Raw genomic sequence first — 25,332 nt, 5'->3', positions numbered from 1 at the left:
TTATTAGCATATTCAGTTGACTAGAAGGAAATTTATCTACAGATTATTACATTTTTGAGGGAATTATTTTCTCAAAGAAATCCTGAGCCAAGAAAAATAAAATGACTCAAAACAATCCAGAGACCTGCAAACTTTCACTAGAAGGGAAGACTCTTGGCAAGGTGAATATTTTCCAAGGTTAAAGAACAAGTAAGTGTTTCCTGGAGGACAGAACCTGAGGTCAGGAAGAACAACAAACAAGTAAATTACTTTTGGACAGGAATGTGATCTAATTAAGGAACTTTCTCCACATTGGAGAAAAACGTGTGTCTGAGGAAGGGGTCCTTTAAAGACCTGCTCGGCAAGAGTGTGTAACTATTATTGTCAGGAGTGCTCAGTGTTCTTTCTTTCTTTTTTTTCCCTAAATGAAACTTTTCTATTCTAGTTTTCTTGCCCCTGCTTCAGCACCACTGTGGATACCATACACAGAACTGGTAGTTTATGTTTTACATCACACATTGCAGGACCACACGGACACATGCAGTCACGATGGAGAGGACTGCTCAGTACTCAGAGATCCTGAATGTTTATACATAATTGAAGAACTTACACTTGTCTCCCTTGGGGAAAAGGTGAGTATATAATATCTGAGGAAACACATAAATATTGATCATTATGAAGATAATTTATGCTGAAATTGAGTGCCACTCACCATCATACTTATTCCCCCAATTTTCTTGATCACAGAAATAGATATTTTATAACTTCTCTTGCTTTTTTTGTGTGTGTGACATTTCTTGAGTTCTAGCCAATGAAATGTGAGCACAATTAATGAACACTATTTCTAGACTTGGCTCATTAAAAACTCCTAAGTATGCTCCTCTAATCTCTTATTTGTTTCCTGTCCAGTGGAATGAAGAGGACTACCAGGGTAACATTGGATGCCATGGTGAAGATGGCAGCTGTCTCCTGACCAATTGGAGGAGGATTGTTCTACTGACCTTTTTACTGTTGTGAGTAATAAATAAGCTATTAATATGTTTGCACTCTTACATATTTTGTTTTGAATCGATTTATTTTATCTTGCCTACGATGGTAAGATTATTTGAGAGGGAGAAGTAAACGTGTGTATTAATAAATCCATCCTGCCTGAAGTATCATTTACTTCTAGACTCATGTTGCCATTTCTAATTAACTTTACAATAAAATTTGTATGACTATGTTATCTTAATTCAAGGTTTAAATCATCCAAATTATTATTTTTATGGTGACAATAGTAAAAGTTTTAACTCAAATGATTAAATTAAGGAAAACAAGTGGTATACTCAAGGAATATTTTTGGTTTCTTTCATGACAGGTTGAAGTACATTGTTACATTATCAGGAATCTGTCCTTCCATTATTTCTTTTGGCTTGTATTTTCTCTCTGTTGGCTTAATTTCTAGGCAGGTTCTATACTGTAAAGATTGTGACTGGTTGACTCAGGCTCAAAATATATTTGAACTTACGAATTCTGGTAAGTAGACTTCTTTTTCAATCTCTCTCACAGATACATCTTGAGAGGATGGTAATTGGTCTACCATGATTCATATGCCCATATCCAAGGGAATCAATTTAGAAAATTTTGATGCCACCTCCCTAACTTTGTGATAGAAACATACTAGAACCACACAGATTCAGCTCCTTTTATGAAATAGAGGTTTATCTATCATACAGAGGGGGGAAAGTTGTAAAACAAACAAACAAAACAAAAAAGATTTTCACTAATGTGGATCTATCTGAATTTCAACTGTAGCTACAAATGCTCAAAAGAAGTTAGTAGTTTTGCAATTGTCCCAGAGTGTCATAAATTTAAAAAAATATGCATGGAATCATCAGGTGATGTCCTAATCACACCCTCACCATGAAATGAGAATATTTTAGTAACAGAAGAAGGATTTTTGTTTTTCTTTTCATTTGTAGACCTTTTCAGGCACTAACATGGGATTAAACTTGACCTGATACAGTGTTGCATCTCATAGTGCTGTCATCCAGGAATTACATCATAAATAAAATTGACTTTGAATATTGTATGGTATAGAGAATAGATTTATTTACTTTTCTCTTGCACATAATTGTTCTAGTGTCATCTGTTGGGTAGATATTTCTATGTTTATTTATAAAGGCACTTCTACCAGATATAAATACAGTGGAACCTTCCTAATTGGCCACTTCCCAACATTGACCACCTCTTAAATTGACCTGATTTTCATAGACTAGACATGTACCACATGTAATCAATGAAAGGCTGACCTTTATGTAATGACCACCTCTGTAAGCTGTGTGTTGACTACACATGGACTCTTTAATGCAACATTAATTTACCCTCGATTGCTTGACCAGTTGAGTCCACTCTACATCAAGGAGTAGAAGGTGTGGGCTTTCCCCTTTGATTGTATTTTTTCAGTAGTATAAGTTCTTTTTTTCAGGTTATATTGTTATTGTTGGCTAGGCCTAACATCCTATTGTTTATCACATGTACTGAATGATTTTTTCAACATCAAGAACTGGTCTGAATTGTAGGTACAAGCTACAGTTACTGAAAAATTTTACAGTTAATTGAGACACAATGGCCCAGGGGGAAAAATCTCAAAGAGCTGACATTGAACTAAAAGGCTTATCTTCTACATTTTCTGGAAAGCAGCAACCAAAGAAAGATGATGGAACATTTTTCTGTTAACAACGCTATAGTTAGTAATATTCAAAAATGTAAACATGAGTACTTGGAGAGATATGGTAAGGAAAGCAGAGACCTACATTGGAAAAGGAGGAAAATTCTCGATGAAGTCAGTGAAGCCACATTAGGCAGCTTGTAACAAATGGATGCCTGAATCCATGAACCATTGTTCCAAGAAATTGATACAAAAGTCACACGGGAGTTCCAAGTGGCAGGTTTCCAAGGATCAAGAAGTTGGCTTTAGAAATTTAAACTGTGACATGAGATCTCCCAGAAAGTCTTGTGTGGTGAATTCAATTAAGTTCCAGTAGAAGCTTTGGAAGAGCTCATCAGAAAGTTCCTGGACTTTGCCAGAGGCTTCAAAGATAATAACATTTTCAACTCTGATGAGTGCAGACGCTTTTTCAAGGTAGTGCCTGGTAGGAGCCTCATCATGAAGGTTGACAAACGTAAGAGCAGAAAACTTTCCAAAGAATGTTTCATTGTTCTACTTTGCACTAGCTCAATGGGAGAAAAACCAAACCCTTGGTGATTATTAAATTATTCAAGAACCTGAAGTGCAAATTTTCCCCATTACTTGGAGATCAGACTAAAGCGTGTAGATGACTGGTGCCTTATCTGAGCGTAAGGGATGTTAACTGAGAAGTGAAGTAGAAGAAACGACCTGTTCTCCTGACAGTAGATGGCTGTCCTGGCCACTCACAGGTGAATCAGTCATTTCACAAACACGACACTGAAATTTCTGCTTCCAAATACAACCTCAAAAATGCAAATGTGCATGAGGCCACAATAAAAACATTTAAAATGCACTACTGAGCCCAGCTTATGTAGTGGTTTATAACTAAGACACAAATTTGTGCCCTGCCTGGTGAAGCAACTTCATCCCCTACATGGTTAATGTTCTGGATGTTGTCCTCTGGATCAGTTCTATTTGGAAAAAAATTAGCCAAAAATGATACAGAAGTGTTTCAAAAGAGTTGGATTTGTTAGCACGACCTTTTTGCCCCTCCCCCCGCCCCGTCAGACAGTCCATCTTTCATGGCAGAATTCAAGGAGTTGATTTTGAACATTTTGTTGCAAAGGATGGTGACGAGGCAATCTGTAATGAACGGACCAGAGGCAGTTTCCAAGTAATGTTGACCGGAGTACAGACCAGCGTAGAGGTGGATGAAGCAGCTCTAGAGGTGGATGAAGAAGAGGAAGAAGCACATGAGGATGACACAGAAATTGAAGACACTCCAAGAGAAGAGGACACCCAGCATCTGATGATGCAATTGAAGTCATTTGCTGGGCGATGCCTGTGGCTCAAAGGGGTAGGGCGGTAGTCCCATATGCCGGAGGTGGCTGGTTCAAACCCAGCCCCGACCAGAAACTGCAAAAAAAAAAAAAAAAAGAAGTCATTTGCTGTGGAAAAATGTCCAGGCACATGGAGTGACGTAGCCAACATTGAGAGTGATTTCTTCACTTAACATTTATAATAAGAATGAGAAACAGACCAAGACTGACTCTTTTTCAGAGTGAATGTTAAGCCATGAGAAAACAAGAAATACATTGATTTCATATGATACTACAGGTATGATTTTCTACATTTTGATTATGTATGATTTTGTATGATATTCTCTAATAAAAGCTGAACAAGAAAGCCAAGTACATGTACGTGTCCATAGAGTAGGCCTAGTTCCTTATGTTGACCACCTCAGCACGTTGCTCCCTTTTTTATAGTCCCTTGGGTAGTCAGTTTACAGAGGTTCTACTGTATGTTTATATGAGGATAGGAATCATGACTCTTTAACCTGTTTGTTATTGTTAGTACACCATTATTACTAATATAGTGTCTTGATATTTGACAGGATAGAGTTTTCCTTCTTACACTACAGCTTGAAATTGGTCTTGGCTGTCCATTTTACTTTATTCTTCTGTATAGATTGGGGGTCCAGGAGTCAGCTTTGAAAAATATCACTTTTGGGCGGCACCTGTGGCTCAAAGGAGTAGGGCGCTGTCCCCATATACCAGAGGTTGCAGGTTCAAACCCAGCCACGGCCAAAAACTGCAAAAAAAGAAAAAAGAAAAATATAACTTTTGAAGTCTGAATTTGAATTATCTGAGATTTGTAGGTTATTTTCTAGAAAATGTATATTCTTATGATATGGATTTCCATATTTTTATGAACATGGGTATGGTATTTCTACGTTAGGGTATTATCACACATTTTTTAGCGATAATCATAACTAGTTTTATGGTGGTTAACATGGGACACATGTTGTCAGTGTTATAGTCATACATCAACTCATTATATATCCTTGTAGGTAGGAAATGTTATCTTCATTCTATAAACCAATAAACTGAGGTACAGAGAGCTTGAAAGAGTGTAAGTAATGTATGCTAAGTCATATAAGAGGTAGTGATGGTGGTTGAACCCAGAGCTTGCAATCTTCACCAATATTTGATATTGCTTCCCTAAGAATTTTACTCAACTTCTTAGCGATTCTGCCATTGATTTAGTATCTAGAATTTTCTAGACAATACTATATGTATATAAAAGGAATACTATATGTATATAAAATTATTATAACACTCCAGTCCTTAAACTATTCATGTTTACCTGGTTTTTATGTTGCCTTAGCTAAGCTTATAGGAAAATGTTAATTACTGTGGGTGATGGTGGCTTTCCTTGTTTTCTACCTACTTTTAAATAGAATGATTCTAAATATCAGTATTTGGTGAGATCCTTGCTGTAAGTTTTAATAGTTAGACATTATGTAGTTATTTCTCTAAAGATATATGTAAATATTAAGTGAATACATAACTGTTTAAAATGCCTATTTGCCTTCCATTTTCTAATATGGAAACTTTTGTGCTTTTCTAGGATGAATGGTACACTCTCAGGAAGGATTGCAGGATCAAGAAAGTGTGGCTTCTGGGGTTAGACATTCTGGTTTTAAGGCTGTCTATCCTAATTGTTAACTCTGGGCTTTGAGAGAATTACTTAACCACCATAACAGTACCAGTTCTAGGCCCTGGCAAGAGGAAACCATTCCCTGGTCTTTAGAAAATCCTATGCATCAAAATCGCACAAAAAAGCATAAATATATTAGATAACACCTATGTGTCTCTAATTGTCATGCTAGTAAATGTTTTAATAACAGGCTTTCAAAAATACATTTATGTGTGTTAGTATTTATATACACACAAATATGTATACATATATACTGTATATGTGTATTATAAATTTTATTTATATAAAAATCTTGTGACATACAACTTAAAAATAACAAAATAATTAATGCTATTTATTGTAAATTCTGTATGCCCAGTTACTTTTCACAGAATGATTTCAATGATTTTCACTTAACTTTGATGTAAGTAGCAAACTTAAGAGTGTACCGACTAAAGAGTGTAGTCCAGACACGAATGTTGGCTGATGTTTTTATTTACACTAATAAAAAGGCAGGTGAAATAATACAGACATGTATTGGAACTTCACTTGTTCATCACTTATGTGAGCAAATTCTTTACTGAATCAGACTGTAAATTCAGAATGACAGAATAATATTTTCTAATTTTTTGTTCTAGTCTCAAGGTAACAGCTAGAGAGAGGATACACTTTAAGTTTAATGTGCATTACTAACATTTTTTCCATCACTTTTAAAATTCTAAACAATTAACAAAATAATAAATCATGCCCTTTGTTTTTAGTAGTGTAAGTATGCTCAACATGGTTAATTTCAAATGTCCAGTGTAGGAGAAGATGAGCTGTAACACACGGTTTTATGCCCCATTGTACAGGTAAGATAAATGTAAATAACCTTAAGTGTATTGAACAGTAAAATGTAATAAAATAACAGGAAATATATGAGTTTTAAATATTAGTTTACTTTTAATATAATTTCTTTAAATTTAAGTTTACACAATTTAATTACCAAAAATATATATCTATTTAAAGATTCACTTGCAAATGTTCTGAAAATTTAATAGTTCTTCTGAGCCTATGTGAACGTACTTTAGCCCATCCCTCCCTGTTGCCATATTGCAATCTGTAGCTAAACATACACTTTCCTAAACATTTCAGGATCTAGGAAAACATTCTCCATGTCTCTTTTTTTTTTTTTTTTGTAGAGACAGAGTCTCACTGTACCGCCCTCGGTAGAGTGCCGTGACGTCACACAGCTCACAGCAACCTCCAGCTCTTGGGCTTACGCGATTCTCTTGCCTCAGCCTCCCGAGTAGCTGGGACTACAGGCGCCCGCCACAACGCCCGGCTATTTTTTGGTTGCAGTTTGGCCGGGGCTGGGTTTGAACCCGCCACCCTTGTCATATGGGGCCGGCGCCCTACTCATTGAGCCACAGGCGCCGCCCCATTCTCCATGTCTCTTGACCTAATTTTAAAGTGAAACGTGACTACATTAATTGTGACATTTATAGACAGGGCTGCTCCCAATGTTGGAGATGAGATTTGCTCCCCAACACCAGGAGGATTTCAATAGGAGAAGTTCAAAGGATGAAAGGAAGACATTAATTAACCTCTCAATCTTTCTTTCAGAGACCAATAGGTTTTGCATTATGATGTGTTAGATTAAATAGTGCAGAACGTCCTTCTCCCATTCCATATTGTGGTGTTCACAGAAGTTGCACAAGGCAAGAGAGAAACATTTTGTAACTCTAAGCAATTTGGATTACCTTGAAGTTGTATATATGTGCTCTACACAGAACATGAATGAATCATGAAAACTTTTACTTTGTTGACAATTAAATGGCCAGTGATATTTAAACTGCAAATTGCATGATTTTATAAAGTATGCATTAATATTTAGTTAAAATTCACAGATAAAGTTTATAAATTATTAAAATAAACATGAATTAAAGATTTGGATAATACTAATTTTAGTTTGTATTTTGTCTTTAAATTATTTTTTTTAATATTTATTTAACTATGGTATACATATATGTGAGAGAGAGAGAAAGTATGGTCATGTAAAATGTAGGGCTTGATGAATTTTCACAAAGTAAACACACCCGTGGAAGCACCACAGCAATCTGGGAGTGTTCTGCGTCATTCTGACTCTTTTGCAATCACTATCAACTTCAAAGCACAATCTTTATCTTGACTTCTAGCTGCTCCTTTCTTTCCTTAAATACTTTACATACATGACATTATATAATAGCCCATATTTTTAAGTGCCTTGATTCTTTCCTTCCACATTATGTTTGTGAGAGATATCCATGTTGTAACACAAAGATGTAATTGTTTTCCACGCTGTATGGAAATCCATGGCAATAATATATCACTTTATATTGTACTATTATTGGATATTAGTTTATTTTCCTGATTTATATTAAATGTTACCAATATGAACAAATATAGCTATCTTTTGGCAAATATATTTCTGCATTTCTGTAGATACATACATAGGATGGTAATAGAGGGTAATACCCATCCCAGGGTGCGTGTGGGGTTGAACTGTGGAACTACAGCCTATTTTGTAAATACTACAATATTAAAACCCATCAGCAGCATATGAGAGGTAAAATTTCTTGCTACACTTAAAATTTAAATTTTAACCTTTAAAATTGTTTTTGCATTTCATTTTAATATTCTAATCTATATATAGTGTTATTGCAATCTATTTCACTTTGCATTTCTGTAATGATGACATTGAGCATTTTTTCGCATCTGTATTTGCCACTTGGCTATTTCTTTTTTGAAGTACCTGCTCAAATATTTTTCTCTTTTTCCATTTTGTTTTCTTTTTTAATATTAGTTTACATGAGAGTGTGTCTTTATTTCACTTATAGTTTTGTTGGAACTATAAATATATGATATACATTAAATATTTGAGATAAATATTAAAGATGTGTGTATTTGAAATGCAAATATTATTACTAATTTATTGAGGCCAAGTCTCACCTTGTTGCCCAGGCTGGAGTGCAGTGGTGTAGTCATAGCTGAGTGTAACCCTGAACTCATGGGCTCAAGCGATCCTGCCATATTAACCTCTGCAAATAGCACCATGCCCTGCTAATTTTTAAATTTTTTTTGTCGGGGAGGTCTCAACCTCCTGGCCTCAAGGGATCCTCCAACTTGGCCTCCCAAAGTAGTGAGATGAGAGGCGTGGGCACCAGTACTGTTTTTTTCATTCTTCATAGTGTATTTTGATCAAATAATTTTTAATATAATCCACAGTACCATTTTTCCCCTTTCATTCTGTTCTCTTTTACCCTTCTTAAGATTATGTTTGATACCCCAGTTCATAAGGATAGTTTCTCATCTTTTCTAAAAACTATTTGTTTTACTTTCCATATTTATATTTACATTCCATCTGGGACTGATTTTGGTTTATGGTGTAAGGTGTTAGAATTAATAACTGCCCAATTGAGTAAACACCACTTGTAGCATTTATAGGTTGCTGTGAACTCTGACACTGCGGCACTCAACTGAGGGCAACATAGTGAGACTGTGTCTCAAAAAAAAAAATTACTAGTGTAAGTTGTTCACTATATTCTATTATCTTTTAATGTTTACAGTATCCATAGTATTATCCACCTTTTAAATTCATACTCATGAGTATTTTCTGAATTAGTCCTACTAAGAGAATTGTTAAAAATTCATATGTAAAAAAAATCTTTCAGCTTAGTTAACTTTCTCTATTGTACATTTATTTCCCAGTCCATTGATTTTGTTATAACATTTATTAATTCCTTATGTCTATTTTCATTGATAAGAATTGTTCCTTCTTTATCATCTTGAGATAGGAGCACAGATAATTTATCTCCAAATTTTATTATTTTGGGATGTAAGAGGTTAAGGCTCTGAGTGTTCCTTAAAGTGCTGTTTTGGCTGCATTCCACAAAATTTTAAATATTATATTTTAATTAGTTTTTGATTGGAATACATTTTAATTTTATAGTGATTTCTTATTTGATCTGTGTATTATTTAGAAGAGTATTGCTTAATTATCAATGTATATGATAATTCTTGACGAATCATTTGAATAGGAATTTACTCATTGATCTTTTATTACTGTCAATTATTGGTTTAACATTTTTAAAGCTAACTTACAAGGTACTCATCAACTTACAATGTTATCTCTTATGCACTGATCCTGTTGTCATTATGATATGACCCTCTTCACATGTAATAATATAAATTGTAAAGTCTACATCTTCTGCTATTGTACCCTAACCATACCATCTTATTTTTGTGTGCATTTTTATGTTTTTTTCCCCACATAATTTTATCTTCATTCTTCCTATGTTCTTAGTTTTAAGTCATGTTTCTTACAAGCGACAGATATCTGGGATTTTTAATTCTGTTTTGAAAAAATAGTATTTAATTGGGGTACATATTTCCTTTGTACTAAATGTAAGAAGTGATATATTTAGGTGCATATCTACTGTTTTACTGTATATATTCTGCTCATTCCACTTTTCTGTTCCTTTACTTGCTTTCTTTTATATTACTCACATTTTTCTTTATTTTTACTTTTCCTGTATTACCGTTCCAATGATACATGGTTTATTACAGCAGGTTTAGGAAAAAAATTGGTCATTATATCTTCAAATATTGCTTCTGTCTCGTTCTCTTTCTTCTCTGCTTTTTTGGTTTCCATTCAGAATAGTGCCTCATGCAAAAAATATCCTATTGAATTTATAACTCTAAAAAACACACAACTTTTTAAAGTTAAATATCATATTTTAGTACAGAACAGAATTTCTTCTTACATGGTTATAGTGTCATCATAAAGAACTATAATGTTGAGGGTTGAGAATTAATAAAATTAATAGTTTTTACTACTCTTCCAGAAGTTAAAATGGAATTTTTAAAAACTGTGAATTTTAAATGTGAGTGCAAGCTGTTAAGACTACAATGACTAGGATACAAGTGCGGCTGCATCTTGGTATCCTGCCTTAATTTGTTTTAAGGAACCAATATTTTCAACCTCCATTGCTTTTGTATGATCAATGTACATGCCAGTAACATGAAAAAGTAAATAGTATCTTAAAAATCTGATGAAAAATTTTTCACATATTCAGACTCCACTTTAAGAAATGTTGCCTTAAATTAATGAAGGATTGAACTGGGTTGAGGCAAAGTTGTTTTTGCAAGGATTCCTTTATTTCTGTTCAGCCTTTCTCCTTGGGTATTTTTGCCTTTCAGCTATTGAAAAAAACAAGTTCTCTTTGTCAGTGCTGAAGTTAAATCTTTGTCTCTTCAATGCTACCAGAACAGTCTTTTAATACCCTTTCAACTTAACTTTTTCACCTTCTGCACCTTCCAGCTCTTGTCATATCAGGTTTTGAGAAATGAAGGCATACCTGACAGCCTGTTTTAGGCTGCTCAAATCTCCAATTTTTTCTGTAGCTCTGTAGTTCTTCTACCGTCATTCTGTTCCTCAGTCATGGTCCCCTGTCTCAGCCAAGCCTGGATTTTCAAGCTCTTTTGCTGTGCCCACTGTTGGTAAATGCCTCCTGGAAAGATACGGTTGTAGAATGTCTGCTCTGTTTTCCCTGATATTCTTTTCTTCAGAATCTGAGCCTGTCTAGTCTTTTATGCTTAGGAAGTTTTCTGATGTTCTTAAACATAGTTTTCCCCACTTCTTCTGGATTTACGTTTTTATCGTTCTATAATAGTTCTACATAAAGCTATTATATTCTGTTCATGAGAGGAATATTCCAGTTGTGGATTTATTTCTTTTAATTCTGATAACTTTTATGTTACTTCAATCTGGACAGTTTTGTATCTTTATCTGTGTAATAGTGTTACACATTCTGGTGATTATGCAATTTGAACTTCCACATCAGCCCTTTTTTTGTCTTTCAAAAATAAACCTGTATTTTACTTACCTATTGAGTTTTATTTTTAATACATTTTAATTTTGATGTTATATATTTTAAAACTTTTTTAATATTGTCCTTTTTCTTCAAATAAGGGAAGGATCTATTATTTTGTAATTATTTAAAGCATACTTACTACATTGTCTTAATTTTTTTTAACTATTATAGGATTTCTAAATAACCTGATGGTTATGTCCAATGACACTCTTAATTCATTTTTCTGAAGTAGACAGTGATGTTTTCTTTATATCCTGTGCTCGCGGGTATTTTATTTTTGGAGTTCTTCATTCCTATATGGTAAGAACTTTAGTAAAAAGCACTGTATTTGTTGTTTCCCAGTGTCCTTAGTTCTCTGTCTGGTCTAGGCTTATTTTATCATAATTTTACACATTGCTGTTCCAGCATCAAAAAATGTACTGAGAATTGAGACTTCACATTGTGCATAGGTCAAAACCTGTCTCTCATGTATCTATGTTTAAATATCTACTTGCCTAAACCCGAGAGAGGGCATTAACATAGTTTTCCTACCTTTTTTATCTTTAAAATGAGGAAAATTAGATTTTTGGCTGTGAAGTCTCTCAGATTCAGTCTTTCACGTCCTGCTGCTCAAGGTCATGTTTCCCATCTTTCTGAGCACATTAAAACTCAACTTGGTGTCTCTTTAGGCTTATACACGAAGTCAGATATTCTTAAGCAAGCATGATGTCAGCTCCCTCCCTACTGCAGAGGATTTGAGTTTGCCCCTACTTCTTGTCTTTGCTAATTATTTTTTTCCTTTTTTCTGTGTGTGTGTATGTTTATTTGTTTCATTTTCTTTCTCTTTCTTTTCCTTTCCACTTGATTCAGCTAAACATTTTAAAACTTTTTATATTGAAGTTTATCCACAATATCTCTATGTTTGCATTTTGATGGTGGGAATGCTTTCCAAATTAGCTCAGTGCACCAGGAGAATGGAAGTTTTATTCAAAGCTTCATTTTGGCATTTCTTGAGTATATATCACATGTGACTTTGCTGACCTGAGGTGGACTTCCTGTATCCAATTTGTAATATGTATACCTGTATCACACCCTACTGGAGTATGCAAAAAATAATCATCAGAATTGACTTCTCCTAGCATTACATCGTATGACCACTATAGATTTTGTGATAGTTTCCAGAAAATGTCTCACTTCTTGGTAGGCAGAATATTGTCCCTTCCTTGCAAAGATGTCAATGTCTGAATCCCTAGAAATAGTGAATATATTAGATTACATGGCAAAGGAGAATTAAGATGGTAGATGGAATTATGGTGGCTAATTAATTCACCTTAAAATATGATAATTATGATTGTACTTGTGGACCCAGTGTACCACAAAGGTCATTGAAATGTGGAAGAAGGAGACTAAAGAGAGCCTGCATCAGGAAAGAGCATGTGATGACGAAGCAAAGTTAGGCAGTATGTATGATCAGTCTACTATTACTTACTTTGAAGATGGAAGCAGCAGACCATGAACCAAAGACTGTAGGCATCATCTAAGAGTTGGGACAGGCAAGGAAATAGATACTCCTGTAGAGCCTTTATAAAGGAATGCAGCCCTACTGATTAGTCCAGTGAGACCTGTATGAGACTCTGGACTTCTGGTACTGTAAGATATTAAATTTGAGTTCTATTAAGACACTAAGTTGATGATAATTGCTTACAGCAGCAATGAGAAACTCATATACTACCAATGCCTCAAGTCTGTTTCGATCTAAAATATTGTAATTATCAGAGGAGTTACTTATCTTCATGACATAGAAAACTGAAGATAATGGTAGACACAGCATCTTCCTTAGAATTTGACAATCTATAGTCAATAGCTTGGAGAGTATGTTTGCTACAGTTTAGAGGTCTCTAGTTTCTATGAAAACAGCAAAAAAGAGAAAAATCATCTTTATACTTGCTTTTGTTTGTGTGAAGCTTATTTATTTTAGATATGAAAGAGTGATAGAATTATTTTTTTCTTTATGAAATTCTTAGATATTATAATTGAGGTAAATTAATATATGGTAGCAATAGTTTTATTTTCCAAGAAGTAAATTTTCATGATCTTTCTTTGTTTTGTTCATAGGTATTTTGGTGGGAATTTGGAAGATACTAGCAGAAACTATTTTCCTGTTATAACTTTAATAGTAAATTGAATATTTCACACAATACCTATTGGAGTAGCATGTTAGATAACATCAACATAGGCCTGTGGATTTGTATAAGCATATATTTTATCACGATAACTTTAGCAAACTAATTTGCATCCATATATAATTAGAATCAAGTTTTATTTTAATTTAGATTCTGAATTAGATAAAGTTAATACATAAATTTTGACCTAAGAGTGTTTGTAGATTACATTATCTCTTTTGAGATACTGAGGCGTTATTATAGACTTATGTAAAACCAATTTAAAATAATTCTGATATCTTTATGTCTTTCTCCATAAAAACAAATGATATTTTTATGTCTCTCTACCTTAAGACAAACTACAGCATACTCTTTCAGAAATACTTTCTTATTATGTCTCTGTTTCTTTCTTTCTCTTGTCCTTATTTATTAAGTGCCTTATGAGCAACTTGGGCATGGTCCATCACCTCTATATATTTTTGTGGAGGGCATCCATCAGTTACATTATTCCAATTAAATATGTATTTAGAGATTGAAAAAAGAGCGTGTTCTTTATTATTTTGAATGGTTCCTTTCCCCCACCATCTCATATTTAAGAGCAGAATGAGGTTAAGATGACTACTTTAGATCACTTTTATTTTCTTTTAAAAATGGTTAAAAAAAAAATATGGGCATTTTAATAACATGAATATTATCTCTCTGTAGACATGGAATGTGTTTTTTAATTGAATATGTCAAGATTAATTCAAGTGAAGGAATATTTTAGTTTGGGTTACTAATTGATTAGTAGCCCATTCAACTATTACTTTGATTTTATCAATGACTCATAAGCTTTGCCCTTTCTACAGTCACTGGCAGCATAGGCGAATTTTAAAGGACTATTTCTGGCTTCATTGACAATTGTAGTGACCACAATTTCTTTTAGTTATTTTCTTCCTTTGAGGATATTTTCTTTCTGTCTCAATGGTGAAAAATATCCTCAGTGTTCATATTCAAGTACTTTAAACACAGAAAATTCAGACATTGGAACAATGGAGCACTTAACATGCTTAATTTAGTAGAAGGGTAAATGATGCCCTTAAGTTTTAAATTATATTTTCTATTCATGATTCACAAGTTCATCAGGGTCTTCTTCCAAACTAAGAGTAAAGCAGAAATCCTACCCTGTGCCTTTACTGAAAAACAAAAGCACCGGAAAGATTCCAAAAGATCAAAATAAGAAGAAAGACGCCTATTTGGCTTGAGTTGATTTAAGTTTTTGAGCCAGACATGAATAAACAGAAGCATTAATTATAGTTCATAGATTATTTAAAAAAAAGTAAACATTTATTATTTCTTTCAAATCATGCATTCTTAAATTTTATTTTATTGCTTAGTGATTATGTCACAACTCTGCCTTGTTGTGCCTTTGACTAGTTCTTGTTTTAAAACCAGTGAAAATGTATGGATTAAATTTCAATTTCCATTCTGTCAACTCCAATAACATTCTGAAAAATTTTCACATTCCCCCTTAATATAAAATATATTAATCTCAGCTACCAAATACTAATTAATTTATAATTTTTTCAGCCCTTTATAAATTGTCTAATCTTATATCAATTTTTTTCACCACATATTATTGGTACGAAGTGCAAATAACATTCTAGGGCATTGCAATTTATGGATATTTATTATTAACTATGGCTATCATGTCCACAAAACATAATCATAGAATTTCAGTCTAAAGGTAAAACATAAATCTCTATAACTAAATATTCATATGTTGGAAGTGAAAATATTTTTCTTTTTTGAATGGACTCAGCATTAAACTCATAAAACATTTTTCTTGTGTTAAAGCAAATAATATTAATGCTGCTTGTTAAAGATGTTAAGGCAACTTTATCCAGTGGGGATGGTGGGGCTCTTGTCACAGATATGGAGACAATTACAATAGGATTTTGTGGTGGGAGAGAGAGATATAGCAAGGGCAAGTGGAAATCTGTAGCCAAAGAGTAGGGTTGTTGGCAGTGGATAGAAAATTGCCAAGAGTAAAAATTATGGGTAGGAGAGATTTTTAGCTAAACCAACGTTAAACAAGATTCTGGAAGAAGGGAAAGGTGATCAGGCACCACCTGGAGAATGATGGAAGATGAGGAAACTGATTAGATGTCTAGGGTGATCAGATATCAAAGGACAGGTTGTTGCTAAACTGATTTATCAGGGCTTTCAGTAAAACTGATTTTATAAAGAATTGCATTTAAAGGCATAAGGGAATTTCAGGAGCAGACTAAAATTTATTTTAGTAAAGAATCTTTAGTGAGTAAAAATCTTTAAATTATATGCAGAGGCAAGTGACAATGTATTACATTTCTTAGTTTGAAAACATACATTACTTTGAGTAAAATAGTCATGGTTAGAAAGGTGTCTGCAAGATCGTGAAATTTCAGAGTATACTATTGAACTAGGGTTGGACAAGGATCACTGTGAGCAGGACAGCCCAGAGAAATTGCCTGATTGAACATTACCTCTGATTCTATCTTCAACTCTTTATCATTGCTGCTGTCTTCCCTGACTTCAACACAGTTCTCCCAAATAATCTCAAATATGACTCTGTATCTTTGCTTACCTTTCTAAGATTTCATATTTCAGAGCCTTGACTAGCAGAATCTTAGTGGTCATTTTTGGGTCAACTCCCTATTCTCTATCAGGCAAAAACAGGAAAGGGATCCTCTTCCTTTCTTAGATCTATATCTTAGTCCATCTCCTTCAGGTTAAATGGACAAACAAATGTATTGTTTGAAATTTTGCCTACTGGAAAGAATTTCTTTCTCACTGCTTTTTAGAGCCACCTAAATGTGGTAGTACTGTTGTCAATATTTAGATAGTACATGTACCAATATAAGGCAACGTCTCTGAGCTGGCTTTGAGTCTGGAGACTCCATGTGTGATTTGAGAGTGAGGTCACACTGCCATCTGTTCACAGGAATAGATGGAATTGAGAGTGTGATCCAGTTCATCATGCAACTTACTTGTGCCTGCAGAGACCTCTTGGAATATATTAATAAGGTAATTCTACTTGGTGTTAAGTATTCTTTTTTTTTTTTTTTTTTTGAGCCAGAATTTCACTTTATCACCCTTAAGCTCACAACAACCTCCAACTCTTGGGTTCAAGTGATCATCTTGCCTCAGCCTCCCAAGTAGCTGGGACTACAGGCTCCCACACAATGCCTGGATATTTTTAGAAATGAGGTCTCACTCTTGCTCAGGTTGGTCTCGAACTCCTAAGCTCAAACAATCCAACTGCCTTGGCCTCTCAGAGTGCTAGGATTACAGATGTGAGCTACTGTGCCTGGCCAGTTTAAGTATTTCGAAGTGTTGTCCATGTAGGTCAAAAGAAACATCTTTCCCTTCTTGCATTTATTGACTTGGATGCTTCTAACAGAAGATAAATTAATAAGAGAATAGCATACAAATTTACTAAAATAAATTTTATATGACATGAAAGTCTATATAAAAACATGAAGATGGACAAAGTTAAACCTGAGGGTGTTTTTTTTTGTTGTTGTTGTTATTGTTTTGAGTATAAATAGATTTGATGAACAGTTAAGAGTCACAGACAACTATCACAGGACAAAGTAGGTATCAGCTAAAGGTAATATGCTGGAGGAAATTTAGCAAGGCTTATTCATTCACATTCTGGTGTCCTTGTGTCTCTGGAGACAGTGATACTCCTTTCCTCCAGGATGAGGAGGGTGCCTCACCCTGGAGTTTATAACTTATTGAGAGGAAAGTCAGAAAATCCTTCTTTGGTTTCATGCCCTGCTTAAGGGGAGAAGGACAGGAGAAGGTCACAGAGACCTTTTTGCACTTCTTGTTTCTTAAATTCCACTTAAAATATTCAGTATGACACAGTGTCCTATGTTAGGGTAGCATGTCCTAAATCCATCGCTGGCCATGATTCTCATTATGGCAGGTGAATCTTACAACACCTAACGGATGATGGATAGCTTAGTTCACATAGTTCTTTTTATAAATCTCTCAATACTATTTATTTGCTATAAGGGACGTATAAGTTACACTTAGGATTCTTTCTGGCCTGTACAGCATTATATACTGGTACAGATATTCACTGTGCAGTTACCAGTGATAACAAAGATGGGAGTTGTGAGTTCCGCTGCCATCGCAGCCTAGACCAGATGAAGAAGATTTTCTTGCTCTAGTATCCTCACGATGGCTTGCTTTCCAAATGAGGTAACTAATATTCTGCCAAATAAGATTACAAAAATAACATTAAAAGGCCTAAACAAGTCGTTAAAAATATGAAAGCATATACTTCTTTGTAGTCATTAAATTAATTTTTTAGCTGGCATTGACTAATTAATTTATCCCTGTATCCTTATAGTTAAAGTGGGTTTTCTTGTCACATTTCTGATGCTGTCAGGATTTCCTGTTTAATTACTCAAAAATATTGGGGCAAATTCTGTGATATTTTACTGTCATTTTTTTTTTTTCTTGTTGAATTGTGTAATTAGAGAAAATGGAAAATTGAAAGCAGCTTTTATATTGGTCATGATGTTTCTAAGTAGGTCAATTCTTGAGTAAGAGAAGAAACTGAACAAACTGGACCAGCTTGAGTAGCTCCCTTTAATCTACACTAAATAAAATGGTACCTTTAGAAAATTCTCCATACCTTTTAATATGTATATTCTCTTTATTCATTTTTATAAATAAAATTATACTTTCTTCAGAAATGTAATTTTTCCTTTAGTTTAGCTTCTTTTGCATTTTTCTCATGATACGTTGAAATTACACTAAATTTATGTTAATATCATGACCCTTGTAGAAACTATTGAAACATGAAAGAACTTTAAAGGATTAAGACTGATGGAGAGGCCCCAGAGGTTTTGTTGACTGCTCAGCAGAGAGCAGTAGCAGAGTTCTAACCACGTATCAGAATGACTGCCCTTTTCTATTGGATAAATTAAGTCTGTAATTTGGCTTGAGAGAAGAGACATATCCTGCTGTGCTAGAAGTGTACATGTAGAGAAAATTAAAGAGTTCGCTTCGTTGTGAGTGAAATTAGTGGTTTACAATGGTCAAACATAAAGATAAAAATACTTGTTTGGGTAACACAAATAGATACTAGTTATTAGTATCAATCCAGTGTTAATTTTCCCTGAAAGACAAAGAAAAGCCATTCTAAATGTGAAGTCAAAATTCAGAGCTAATTAGAGAATAACTGGGAAATTTGCAAAATATAAGTAAAAGGGAAGGGGTTTTATGACTGCCCGGTATAAAGGAGTGGGCTTGTAAGAAACTAAAATGTAATCTGAGAAATGAAGAATAAAATGGAGCACCTAATGAAATCTTACTGAGACATTCATATGACTTCTAGGATTGCTGATGGATTTCTAGAATGAGGTAACTTCAGTTTTATGTTAAATAGCAAAACCAATCCTTTTTTATTAAGCAGCAACATTAATTCTAATTCCAAAGGATAGAGCTACCTTTAGGTATTCAAGCTTCATAACAACATCTTACAAAATGTATCTACCTAATAAAGGATGGTACACTTTTTCTAAAATATTTTTTTAATAAGTCATAGTTCTGTTTATTCAAAATCCAAATTACCCTTTTATCCAGAAATATTGCTGTTATTTAAAAAGTATCCTTTGAAGTCTGTTTATTGGACATAAGCTCTTTCTGATCTTATGCTTTTTTATTTCTCCATCCCAGCTTAACACCATGAGTCTTCAGGTAAGTGAACCTCATGTGGTATTTCATACAGTCAAGTTAACAACAACATCAATAGCAACAACACAACAATAGCTAACCCTTACTGAACTTTTTACTGAGTTCCGGTCATTGTACAAGAGCTTCATAGGAACTCCTCACATTTCACAATCCCATGAAGTGGTCTCTATTGAAACTGATATTCAGAAAAATACAGTCAGTTATGAATTGACCAAGGTCATAATACTGCTGCCAGTCCAAGGTTTAAAATCAGTCTGATTTCCAGAGTCACTACTTTTCTTTTTAAATAAGAGTTGAACTTTTCTCTTCTGTTTTGGTTTCTACTTAGGCAGAGCAACCATCCTAAAATGTAGTGATTCTGAAGAATAATATCATTCACGTGGGTCATTATGAAAGTTTTGGAATTTTCAAAAATCAAGAAATGTAAAATTCTTCATGTATGGAAACCCAGCAACACTGATAAACTAAGTAAGTTGAAACCTGCATGTTTGAATCAGAAAGGACACTGTTGGCCATATTTCTTGGAAGTAAAATAATGGACCATACACAGTATGTCTTGAAACTTTCACAGTGACCCCAAAATTATCACTTATAATTCTGTGGGTTGACTGGACTCCACTGGGGTGATCTTCTGTTTCACATACTGCTTGCTGGCCCAGATGAAAAGGGAAAGGAAATAGACTCCAACTCTTTTGAAGAGGTATTATCAGGTATCTGGTCATTTTAATTTGCCATGCCACTAAATTATTGTAATGTAGGTCATGTTGATTTTAATGAAATATTAATTTAGTATTTATGTTAATATGTAGTATAATGTTAACATTTCCTTATAGATATGTTAGTAAATTAATTTTTATATACCTTTAAATCACAGGCACTAAAGATAGATAACACTGTTGTATTAACCAATCTTTCTTTATTGCATATTTAATGACATGCTTTGTTATGAAATGAAACTTTTGCTGTCGGAAAAAACAGAGATATTTTAAAATATCCTTTTTATTATGTTCTTAACATTTAGTATTTTTATAATTTGATGTATTACTCATATTAAAACATTTCTTTCTGTTTTTTTTTTTTTTCTGTTTTCATATTATGTTTTTGGAGTTCTCTGGCAATTGAAGCTTCACACAGCTTGTACTCACTCCAGTGCCAAAGAAGCAATACTCTTATTTTCCATGAAGAAGACAAAAATTGATTACATTTTTCTCTCACATATTGTCTGATTGTGTCCATCAAAAAACCATGAAACCATGAATAAGCCTGGCACAGTGGTTTACACCTGTAATCTTGGCACTTTGGGAGGCTAAGGCAGGGGAATGCTTGAGTTCGAGACTTTGAGACCAGCTTGAGCAAGAATGAGACCTCCATCTCTATAAAACATATGCACCTGTAGTCTCAGTTACTCAGGAGACTGAAAGGCAAGAAGATCACCTGGGCCCTGGAGTTTAAGATTGCAGTGAGCTATGGTGACACCTCTTCCTTCTAGCTCAGATCGCAGAGTGAGACCTTGTCTCAGAACAAAACAAAACAGAAAAACACACAATGAATAATGGCTGAAAATGTGCATGTGTATTTAGTAATTACAAAGTTAATGATAATAGAATGTTAACTCACATATTTCTTTATACACAGTAACATTATTGTTTCATGATACTGCTCTTAGATCACCAAAAACAATGCCAGTAAAACTTAGAGCTAGTGAAATTATTAGATGATAAATAATTTAATTTAATATAAATAGCCATATAGAATTGTGATCATTATTAAAAAAAAAAACACTTTTGTTCTAAGTGTTATTGGAAAATACTTGGAGAATGACATTGCCACAAAGTAGAACTTTAAATAATAAAAGTTTTTAAACAAGCATGTTGGCATACTATGAGCTGGTCATTTTCTAAACTAGGCTTACTGCCAGTAAATTTAATTTAAATTCTTAAGCTAATTCAAAAGTCCATAATATCAAGGCATAAGCAATTTTTATTTATTTAGCTATTTCCCGGAATTTATGAAAAATAACCAATTGCTGGTTCTCCACTGAGAGTTATATATTCATCACTGAATTTAGTATACTTAAAAACTTCAAAGGAGAACTAAACTATACACATAATGATGAAAAAAGTTATGCCTAGAGAGTTGAATAAATTATCTAAAGTCACACACTGAAGAAATGGTAGAGGCTAGAGTTGATCTTATACCTTCCTATCTCAAAGCCTGTGCTGTTTAAGCTGTACTATCAAGTGTCTTACATAAGTTAAGAGGATTAACCATGATATATTCTTTGTATAGCTCATACAATACTAATTTATTCATTCATTTACTTTCTGTGTATACGGCACTGTTGAGGACAATGAGGAAACGGAAATGAGCAAAATAGTCATAGTTGTAACCTTACTGGTTTTATAGGTTAGTAGTACATATAGCCACTAGGCAAATACTAGATACATCAATTTATAATCAAAACATGTTAAAATTGCTAAGAAAAAATGAAATGGGATGCCTCTAGGTCAGCTAACAGGAAATCAGAAAAGTGTTTCCTAATAAAAATGTATTTTTACATATTTGTCTGATTGTGTCCATCAAAAAACCATGTTTAAAAAGATGAAAAGCCAGGAGGACTTGGGATGAGTTCCAGCCAGGAAGCAAACCATATTAAGGGCCTTGAAAGAAAGCCATGTTCAAGTAATTAACATAAGGTCAGTATTGTTAGCTAGAATTCAAAGAATGCAAAGCAGGGTATATGAAATGAGGTCTACAGGTAGGCAGTGATAAGATTATGTTTTAGAACATGCTAAATATTTAAATTTTAAGCTGAGGCCATTGGAAATCCAGAGAAGTCTTCACATGGGAGTGGCAAATGAGATTTGCATTTTTAAAACTCCTCATTGTCTACATCATAGAGAGTAAAATGGATACATAAGATGATTAATAAGCTTTAGGTACCTTTATATAGCTGAGTGGTAGTATCCCACGATTTGTTGAAAAATAAATCTAGATTTCAAGGGACAGCTCTGGGTTATGAGAAAACTATTTTGGAGTAATTTGGCATATAGAGGAGCTAACTGAAATGAAGGAGGGTGAAGATTATAACAACAACAACAACAGCAAAAGTAGTGGACTGTGTGTTATGCATTGAAACACCGTGATTAATGAACAGGTTAAGAAGACTTAGCCGACCTTGGAGAATGAGAGGGGCCAAAATGTTGAATGAAAATGGTTTTTATAGCTGCAAAACAATGTTTGAAGAAAAATAAAATGATCAATAATGTTGAATGCTCTTGAGGAATTAGGTGATGCAGGAAGGGAAAAAGTAATTTGGATTAAATGGTGTAGAGGCTATTGGTTACTTTAGTAAGAACAATTTGACAGAAGCTGGGGTTCGAAGCCAGTTTGGCATGGATTGAGGGGTGAACACAAGGCGAGAGAAAAAATACAGGGAGAAAAGGCCTGCTCGTTCAAGATGTAAATCTTATAAAGAAGATAAGAAAATTTAATTTATAGCTAAAATAAAATGTCCTGTCCAGGTATTTTTGAAGTTCCACAGATATATAATTGTCTCACAATGAATTGCACATATCTGAAGTGTACAATTTGACAAATTTTGAAATATGTGTGCACTTGTGAAATCATCACCACTGTTAAGACATTATGTTTAACCATCAACCCCCACGTTTCTCCTTGCCTGTTCATAGTACCTCCCTCATGTTCCTCTCTAACTCTTTGCCCCATGCCAAGACAACTACTTATTTGTTTTCTGTTATAGTAATTTTTTATTTTATAAAATTGTATTTAAATGAAAACATATAGCATGTTTGTCTTGTTTCTCTGGACTCTTTCATTTAGCATGATTATCTTGAGAGTGTGTTACTGTGTATATCAAGAGTCCATTCCATTCATCCCTGAATAACATTCCTTTATTTGGATAAACTAAAATTTATATTTCCACTCACACATGGGTGCACATTTGTTTCATTTCTAGTTTGGAGATCATGAATATATCTTCTATGAATATCCATGTACAAAACTTTGCATAAATATCTGCTTTCATTACTCTTGGGAGATACCTGAGAGTATTACACCTGAGTAGTGGATGTTTTTTTTTGTTTGTTTGTTTGTTTTTTATTCTGAAGGAACTGCTAAACTATTTTCCAAAGTGTCTGTATTATTCTGCATTCTCACCATCAGTGTATGAGCGACATAGTTTTTTCACATCTTTAAAAATACTCACACTAGTCAATCTTTAGTGTTAGCTTTCCTAATAGATATGTAGTGATAACTCATGGTTTAATATTTATTTTTCTAATCACATTGAACATCTTTTTCACCTGTATTTGCCATCAATATACCTCATTGGCAAAGTGGCTGTTTAAATACCTTTTCCTATTTATTCTTTGAAATGTTTAGTCTCTTTGTAATTAGCATTACAGAGCTTTTTATATATTTCAGAAAGAAGTTATTTTTAGAAATATAACTTCAAATATTTTTCCACACTATGACTTATATTTTTATTCTTTTAGCAATTCCTTTTTAAATTTTTTTTAATTTTCACAAGGTACAAATTGTGTTTTTTTCCTACTATGACTGTGCTTTTGATGTCAAGTTTAGAAATGTTGGCCTAATCTCAATACAAAAATATTTTATCCAAAATTTTCTTCTGGAAATTTTGAGTTTTAAGTTTTACATTTAAGTGTAAGATTTATTATAACTTACTTTTTATATGGTGCTAGGGAAAGATTGAATCTTTTCCAGTAAATGCCTTACAAAGATTAACATTTCCCTCCATATTGTTTTTGCACCTTTGTCAAAAATAAATTGACCATACATGTTGGTTTATTCGTGGACTCTGTCTCTATTCCATTCCATTGACCTCTTTTTTAACTATAGGAGAGTACTACACTGTGCTAAAGGGATATTAATTCTTACTTAATTGTTTGGTAGAATTTGGCAGTGAAACCATATAGGCCTGGTAATCTACAGTAGTAATACCATTAATAATACTATTAAGTATTACAGATTAATATCTCTCATGAACATAAATGCAAAAACCATCAAAAAATATTAGGACCTCAAAAACAACAGTTTCTAAAGAGAATTACATATCATAACAAAGAAGAAATTATTTCAGGTAAGCAAAGCTATTTCAACATGCGAAGATCACATCAATGGGTTGAAAAAGAAAAATCATATATCAATTTTTATAGAAAAAAAATTTGACTATTTCCTTCCTGAGAAGACATTTTCAGTTCAATCAAATCCCATTCATTTGTTTTTCTTGTTACTATGATTGCCATTGGTGTCTTCTTAATCAATTGTTTGCCTAGACTGAATCCTGTAAGAGATTTTACAGCATTTTCTTCCAGAATTCTTATGGTTTTATGCATTACATTTAAATAATTTATATATCTTGCATTAATTTTTCTGAGTGATATGGATATTGTTTCATTCGTCTGCATGTAACTAATGCAGCACCATTTATTGAATAGCATTCTTTTTTTCCGCTTTGTCAAAGACCAGTGGACTGTATATGTTTGTTTGTTTCTTTTTAAATCATTATTAAATCATAGCTGTTTACATTAATGTGATCATAGGGCACCCTACACTGGTGTTATAGACCATTTGACATATTTTCATCACACTGGTTAACATAGCCTTCCCGGCATTTTCTTAGTTATTGTGTTAAGACATTTATATTCTACATTTACTAAGTTTCACATATACCCTTATAAGATGCACTGTAGGTGTAATCCCACCAATCACCCTCCCTCTGCCTATCCTCCCCCCTCCCTCCCTTACCTCTTCCCCATATGAATTTATAACTGGGTTATAGCTTTCATATGAAAGCCATAAATTAGTTTCATAGTAGGGCTGAGTATATTGGATACTTTTTCTTCCATTCTTGAGATACTTTACTATGAAGAATATGTTCCAGCTCCAT

The 25,332-nt window shown here is 33.6% G+C and overlaps 1 long non-coding RNA gene across 2 annotated transcripts in view; it reads left to right on the top strand.

The window, feature by feature from the left end:
* LOC128588434 (uncharacterized) overlaps positions 1–6,744 on the top strand; it is a 56,285-nt gene extending 49,541 nt beyond the window's left edge. Inside the window, exons 3-6 of one of the 2 annotated variants that reach the window (XR_008380776.1) lie at positions 504–611; positions 889–992; positions 1,424–1,494; positions 5,561–6,744. This is a non-coding gene — a long non-coding RNA (uncharacterized LOC128588434). The remainder of the gene's footprint in view (positions 1–503; positions 612–888; positions 993–1,423; positions 1,495–5,560) is intronic. The other variant, XR_008380777.1, reaches the window with a different exon arrangement.
* The last annotated feature ends 18,588 nt before the right edge of the window (positions 6,745–25,332 follow it).

Source organism: Nycticebus coucang, chromosome 1 (genome assembly GCF_027406575.1).
Source record: "Nycticebus coucang isolate mNycCou1 chromosome 1, mNycCou1.pri, whole genome shotgun sequence".
Classification (NCBI taxonomy): Eukaryota; Metazoa; Chordata; class Mammalia; order Primates; family Lorisidae; genus Nycticebus; species Nycticebus coucang.
The sequence above is the reverse complement of the archived record's forward strand: the minus strand, read 5'-3'. Positions and strand labels throughout refer to the sequence as shown.